The sequence below is a fragment of the Synchiropus splendidus genome, chromosome 3 (assembly GCF_027744825.2).
Source record: "Synchiropus splendidus isolate RoL2022-P1 chromosome 3, RoL_Sspl_1.0, whole genome shotgun sequence".
Classification (NCBI taxonomy): Eukaryota; Metazoa; Chordata; class Actinopteri; order Syngnathiformes; family Callionymidae; genus Synchiropus; species Synchiropus splendidus.
Genome location: NC_071336.1, coordinates 23,138,971 through 23,147,004, shown reverse-complemented (window position 1 = coordinate 23,147,004; position 8,034 = coordinate 23,138,971).

Sequence of the window (8,034 nt, the reverse complement as noted above, 5' to 3'; positions counted from 1 at the left end):
GTCCATGTAAATGTATGCAGTGTTTTTATATTGACAAGTGGGTTTCAGTGATGTCGGCCCAATAGCAGCATTGTTTTCAACATGTTTTGATCCCCTGTCTGGTCCACAATGTGAACACCGCAAACTAGAATAATCCTCAATCAGTTTCAATTTTTTTGGGTTGATGGGTCATTAAAAATAATTCCAAAATTGCAATGTTGAGACACTTCACTGCTGAGTTTAAAAGGTATATTTTACTTTCCCCTGGACTGCCAGGCTGCCCTTCACATGGATATCACCACCACCACTGCACCACTTGGACACCCAACAGGGCCAGCTTGAAATTGTTATTTGCACTGGAAAAATAAGGGAAGAATCTGAGCGTTTTACTTTTGGACATTAAACCCACAAACAGTAGTCTTTTTTCATCGATGATGCAACAAACACATTGTTACAGTCAAGTTATACAGTAGTGACGATGAAAATCACCAAGTTGTTGTCATGCATAGCAGCACTTTTGTTAGCTCCTGAGAAGTTGTTTGACCAAAGGACACGACCAGATGGTGTCATTGGGCTCATCCTTTCTCATAGCTTTGCCCTGCTGGGACTAAAAGTAATCAAATGTCTTCGTTTTTGCCATAAAGGCAGCTGTTGGTGACAAGTCACCCAGCTGCTTGGGATCGAGAAACCGGTCTAGAATACTGAATCTTGAAGAGCGTTGAGGGGCAACCTGGCGAGGACCGCTTTGGCCCAAAGAAGTGAATCATCGATGGTCATGGTGCACCGTCCAGGTGCTCATCATTTCATCCATTTATTGCATATGATTTATTCATGTCTCGGTTGATGAATAAGTGATAACATGTTGGTGGGGGATTTGTTAAATGTTCGAATTATCGTAAAATATCTACAATTCGACAAACTGATCTATTTGCTTCCTTCAGTCAGAAATGTGAAATCACCGCTGCTCTTCGAACAGACATGATGTGTTGCGCCACTTCAACTGCCTGGAACACACTTGATATTTTGAAGCATCTTGTTACACTTTTTTTTTATCCAGAAGAAATTACCAATCGACAAGATCGGCAGCTGTGGCCTGAAGGCTGTGAAGAGGGTATGTGACTGCAAAGTTGCCAGTTTGACTGCTCAGTAACATGAGCAGTGGAGGAGTTAACATTCTAATAACAAATCATAGTTTGACCAAAACGGCCGCTGAATCAGTAAAGATGGCATTGATTTCATATTTGTATTATTATTTTATTTGTTACTTCTCCATACTGACCCAGCACATCTCAACCGCACCTGATAGCATGTCCATTTTCAAAAGATTTCCTGTCTGCCTGCCAGCATTTTGGACATTTTGGACCCTGCAGCCATTATAGAATCCATCCACTCGGTTATTCTAACATTTATTTTTCACCCTGCCTGCTGTCCTTGTCAGCATTTGGGTCCATCCCTTGCCCATTGTGACAGCACGATCAGGCTGAGATGGAGTAGCATCATCATCAATGCATCCAGCAGTGTGCGGTCCTCAAAGGAAGCCCTCCTCTGACAGCACCAGCTCTGCAGACTGGTACAGCTCTCAGTATGTGTAACCACATTTCTGTTCACCATTCAGGGACTCACAGGTTACAGGTATCACAGGGATTTCATTTCTAAACAGCCATAAACCAAGAACTCCAGTCTATAGTGGGGTACATTGCGGACTGCCGGGAGTGGGTGGAAGTGAGAGTTGCTCCACAGAGCTTTTCATTTCCAAGGTAATAAAAAGTGAACTTGCGTAAAACCTGCTGATATGAAAGTTTCAATTGTTGCACACCCTTTTGGAATGCAAGTGTCTGTAACACAATCTGCTGAAAGCTTGGAATGGAGTTTAACCCACCACAACTTGCCATGGTTTCAGCAGTCTACTCCATAACTGAAAGGTTGGTCTTCATGATGTTACAGCATCAGGAATCACTTCTGTCTAGCGGAACTTGTTTCGTTTAAGACCTGCAAATCTGCTCATCGGTCTTAGTATCTGGGAGGTAAGAACAACATTCAAGGGCTTTAAGAGTTTACTTTAAGATCAAGTGTCCTCAACAAGTGTTCCAACCACATTCATTAAAGTGATTCTGGGCTATTGGAATATGGAACACGTCACCAACTATGATCCCTGACCACAAACTTAACATTGCTTTCAAAGAATGCTCAGAGGACACTTAATAAATCACCTTAATTCTACTCGATAATTCAACTTTTTATGTTACTTTTTGTCTTGAATTGGCTGCAATAACACCATAAATGTTATTTATTTTGATTTTTTATTTCATCGTGTCATTTTGTGTAATGTTATGTGAAATGCATTTTGTTGGTTGGGGATCCTGGGAGTGTAGCTGCCACTGTACTTGGTGGCAGCTGATATGATCCTATGAATAATTGCGTAACATTATTATCATTTTACAGCATGTGTTGGTGCCACACCTCCCCCTATAGAAAGGAAATATAAGGAGCGAATTTCTCCCTGTGTGAACACTAAAGTTTCTGTCTAGCTACCTATCAGATGGTAACGGCTTTCAGGTTGACACTGGAAACACACACAGATTTCCTCCAAACAGTTTATCATAACCGAAGCCACAGCACTAAGGTTAATCCCTCTACGTGGGCGAGAGGTTGGTTGTCAGTCTACACCACATGTACTCTGTGATGTGTTTTTTTTTGTCTGTCTGTCTGGCTCCCCACCACCCTGGCATACTGGGAAAAGCAGCAGGAAAAAAAACCCAGTAGCTATCATCTCTCCAATGAAGTTACACTGCTATCTTGGCATATTTATGGTATTACACCACAAATATAACTATGATTTTAATGAACACAGGAAACATGAACAGCCCTGTATTATGCTCATTCCATGGGCTTTTAAACTGCTATTAGATCCCAGTGGAGCACTAAAGTAATCATGCCAAGTACAAAAATTGTTTCAGCAAAAGGAAAACATCCTGAGCTGTTTTATTATGAAACATTTCTGCTATATCAGAAAACCACCGCGAGTTAACTAATTTAACTAACAGCACTTGTATATATTTACAGCCATCTGGCAAATCAGTTCATGAGCATCAGCAGGGTTTGTTAAATAAAGCCGTACTTGGTGGCAAAAGATGGATTTGCACACGTTGAATAAATCGCCGTTCTTATTATTATCATCACAAGCCATGTTGAGCTCACAGTTAAGCGCCATCATATTCTTGCTAAAATTACCACCATAAGCGTCTCATTTATTTATGTACTAAGGACGTGCTGAAAAGACTTGTGCAGCGGCCGACCAGTGTATATGCCCAGTTAGTTTATCTGCTAGTATGAGTACCACATTTTGGACCTTTTTCTTGACATAGGAAACAAATCGATCACAACACGATCTGAGTTATGAAACATCAACTAAGTCACCGTACGGCGCACACTTTTGCCATCGCTTCAAAACCTTGTGGTTTTCCTTTTTCAATTTAAATGTGGCTGGATTCTCTGATGGCCAACGCCAGCAATAACATGCATAACTGACAGTCTATGGCAGGCATAGAGCCGAGGCTCATGGTTGGGCTGCCAGCGCCCCCTAGAGGGCCACTAGAGGTTTTTTTGTTTTACACCTCATCACCCGCCAGCTTACACCACTATCCGATCAGATCAGCCGTTTGGTCGACCAATGATGGCGCAATAGTATGTGAGGTGCCATCGCTGTCAACACTAAACTCAGCTACTTTCCTTTTCAGTGGCTTCCCATGATGCTCTGCAGCCCAGTCAACCAATCACAGTCATTGATCGCATCTTATGGATATTTACGGGGAAACTACAGCAGCGTCATGCCACCCGGATTGAGCCTGGTCACATGAGACCAATAAAATTACTGGGGTTTTATGGATATTTAAACGCACAAATCCTTTGTTTTTGCCTCGGCCGCTTTTCCACAGTTCCCCCGCAGTTCCGAATCCACAGCCCACCTCCGCTGTTGCACGAGGCTCCGGTCTCAGTGGAGAAGTGAAGTCAACTCAGTTTTATAGGGGATATTTTGTGTTCGACCAACTAGATATTCTTAAATAATACTTTAAGTGATAGTTTTAATACCCTGAATGTTATTAAAGCGTGTCACCTGGAAGACACGCTTGACTCAGATTTGCTGGTGGGAATGAAATACAGAACTCAGATGTATCTGCTTCTCTGATTTGTTTCTCTCCACAACAGCTCCTTGTGCTGGTTTCAGTAAGAGACGGTGTAGTCTCAAGATGTTTAAAGACAAAAAATAATAAGACAAAGAATAATACATCTGAATAAATATTGTCTACTCCGGGAATAACCCTTTTGTGTGTTGACACAAAAGACAGAAACACTTTGACAGTGATGTTATTTTGTATTACTCTGCACAGGAAAACAATTCATCGTTGTACCTTGTCACCAAATACTTTTTTTACAAGCATTGACCTGTCCCTTATAAATAGGCTGAAGGTGTCAGCAGGGAGACCTCTCTGAGGATTCCCTTGGTGGCCACGAGCCAGCGTGACGAATGAACTCGAGCCAAGTACTTATTTGTCACGGACAGGATGCAGTCGATTGATTTTATTTTAAGATGCATGCCACAAGTTTAAGCATTTCCTGCTCTCACCTCTGCTTCACTGAATAATTGTACATAGAAATTGATTGAAAGTTACCAAAACACACCTATTGCTCTATTGCTATATACTTTACATTTCTGATCTGCTACTTCTATGTGGATGCTATAGCTTCTGCACTTCCTACCAGTCTGGATGACATCCAATACTACAATTGGATGTCATCTAATAGTAGTATTGCACCGAGGATTGCACCAAACATAATCCATGCAACGGGTTTAAATGACAAGTCGATGTAGCAATGACATGGGAGTGGAGGATGGCCTTCTGGTGTTTCCACAGACATGTTTCACGCGGTGAAAATGGAAAATCTGTGACAGTATTAGCACGTTGACACGTTGTGGTGCAGACACTATTAGTATTGGTCTGGCTTATATTGGGGCAGCATCTCGACCAAAGGAAGAGTTAATTCAATGAGAGTAGATGCAGGAAGGTGACAGCGGATTTGGAGTTCTAAAGTTTGGGGTTTGTGAAGTTGTCATGAAAAGATCCGTCAGAATGTTCTCAAAAGTGGTGAAGAATTCATGACGAAAAGCAAACACAGTCGACAGCCTCGTTCCTTACACTCTCCAGGAAAGATTAATGACGCCGACTTGTTACCAAGTTGAGTCAAAAGTTAGCGGTTTCATTTTAAACTGAACAACTAAATTGGCTTGATCATTTTGAAAGGCTCCAGTTTAAAGATATAGTTCTACTGATGTTGAAATTAAGACCACTTTCATCAGCAGCGGAGGTGAAGCCTCAACAGATTTCCCATCACATCACAAGTTCAATGGGATTTCAAACTGTTATTTACCAGAAGCTGAAAAGTTGTTTGTTATTGGACCCTTCTGTTGCTGCCTCTCTACTGTATAAACAGTCCCAGTAAATCAAAACCAACGCTTCTTGTCAGCCAAACAAAGACCCGAGCAGGTTTGTTGATGGATCACACTTTAAATTGAAGTGCAGTATATTTTGTTCCACGGCAGAAATGAGTTCAATAAAAATCCCGCAAAAGGCCAAATTCCACACAGAAGTAATTCCATTGGTTCATGTGGCTGGTGGATTGATGTAGTCATCGTAAATGTGGATTCTAATCGCACAAAGTAGAGATGACAAAAGAGTGGAATTAGAAAGCCCAAAGATGGATAGTGCTGGAAATAAATAAAAAAAAAAAAAAGCAAGTTGTTTCAAACAGAACAGTAAAACTGACTTTCAAAATATAATGAATGAATGGTGTTTTGGGTTTAACTGTATGGCCTCAGGGTGCGTTTCAATGTTTCTGTATCCAGACTTCAATTTCTCAATTTGTCACGAGCGCTTCATTTGTTGTCCAAACCATTAAAATGTCACAAAATCCTCAGGAGCTTGTTTTTGGAAAGCTGTATTAGGTCATGAATCCATTTTGCAAAAAATGAAAAAAAAAAAAAAAACAGATTGAGAAGAACGAGTAATCTTGTCTCCAACCTGAGGTGAAACGCTGACTATGATGCATGACTCGACGATCTCCTCATCCCTCAAATCCATTGTTTTAAATCGACTGCTCTATCACGCTATTCAATTATAGAGTCAATATTGCAGCGCTGGCTTTCTACTGCAAACTATTTGACGATATGAAAACCTTGTGTGACCCATTTATTTTGATTTGCGAAAACAATTGTATCACATCCCTAATGTCTGTTGTGGGCTGGGTTCATAAATCACTCAGCTGCCTCCCTGAACGCTTCATACGTGCAGCAGATGCACAAGTTTTAAACACAAAATAATATGTAGATAATGTCATGCACTGATCAATGTTTATTTTGTGAAATCCCTCGTCTATTTCTGGACGAGCCGAGTTGTCCTATTTGAAACGGTGATTGATAATCCAAATAAATTCCTCGGGATGCCTTTGAAGTTATTTTTAACTGAGAAAAAGGCAAACACAATGTCATTCACTGTAAAAGCTTTATGCAAAGCTATGATGATAGATCAAACCGCCCAGTATTATCAATACACTCCCTGCTCTTCTCTCTGTCTATTGTCTCTTCTTCCGATGAAAGAGAATTATAAAAAAGACCCCACCACTCTCGGAGAGAGAGGTGCAAAGGAAAAAGTGTGAGAGAGAGAGCGAGAGAGCGGAGAGAGATTGAGTTTATTGCTTGTGGGAGGTGAATGATGGCGCAGCATAAAACCTCAACAAACCGAGCAGATGGAGCCTATGTGACAGTAAAACCCCAAACGTCCACTGGAGGTTTTTACCAGTGACTTATGAAAGCTATCTGTCAAAACAAAAGCAAGAGTTAGCAGGATGATATGCTAATGAACCATCGTTGCCGCGGTGACAAATTGTGTTTTCGAAAAGTAAACTGTTTCTCATAAGAATCCTCAGAGTAAGCGCGGTTCGCGGCAGTTCCGGATCGTTGGACCAGGAAGTAATGAGGGACAAGTAGTTTGTAAAGTTCACGACAGGAACCATGAATCTCTCTCTCTTTTAAAGAATGATGCGATTTTACAAATGTGTCTCCATAAACACCATTTATTAAAGAGGAGTGCAATTTTGCTCAGTTCCTCGCTTTAAAATCCACTTCTGCCTAATGTGACTGGACAAGGTAAGTTGTCAAGAGCTACCAATGTGGGCCCGATCTTAGGTATGGCCCGTGGCTTTTTACTCAAGATAAATCTGCATAATGATTCTGTCTTTGTTTCAAACTTGGTAGACAAACTTGAAGAGGCATACCTTCATTGGTGTCGAGGATTGTCCCGAGTAACCCCATCCATCACTGTGTGGCATTCAGCTGCAGCTTTCGAATGGAGCAGATTCTGCAGAGTAGGTGACTGGCATCCCGGGCATTCCAATGACTTGTTTGCCTCCAGAACTCTTGCAGCCCTCACTTTTTACTACAAGGGAACTACACATTGATCATTGCTCAATAGTGTCCTTGTTTCCTTCCATCCAGTATATATGTTCCCATAAATATTTTATTTCACCACAGCATGGCACGAATGCACCTGGCTCTTTGACTATTGCTGTGAGCAAGTCAATAGTTCTCAAATACCAAATTCCTCTTTTATTATTTTTTACATATTTCACTCCTACTGTAGGCTCATCTAAATACCTGTGACTTTCCTTCATTTCAGATCAGATTTCTGGTCCACTCCCTTCTGACGTTATTGCCTGTGTTTATATGCCAGGTGTCAATGGAGTCGCAGATTGTCAGCTCAGCAAGGATTCTGCACAGTAAACAGACTTCAAAAGGCAATCGCCGCGTGCTGTCGTCGGCAAACGCACACGCACAGACACAGAAGTGATGAAGAGACACAAAACGCAGGTGTCGTTGCGTCGCTGTGACCCGTCCAGCTTCTACAGAGATGACTCAAGTAGATACCTTCACCTATGAACATTCCAAAGTAGATAGATTTCAATTTCACCGAGTGTCTGTTTTCTCAAATTGGAATAGGAATT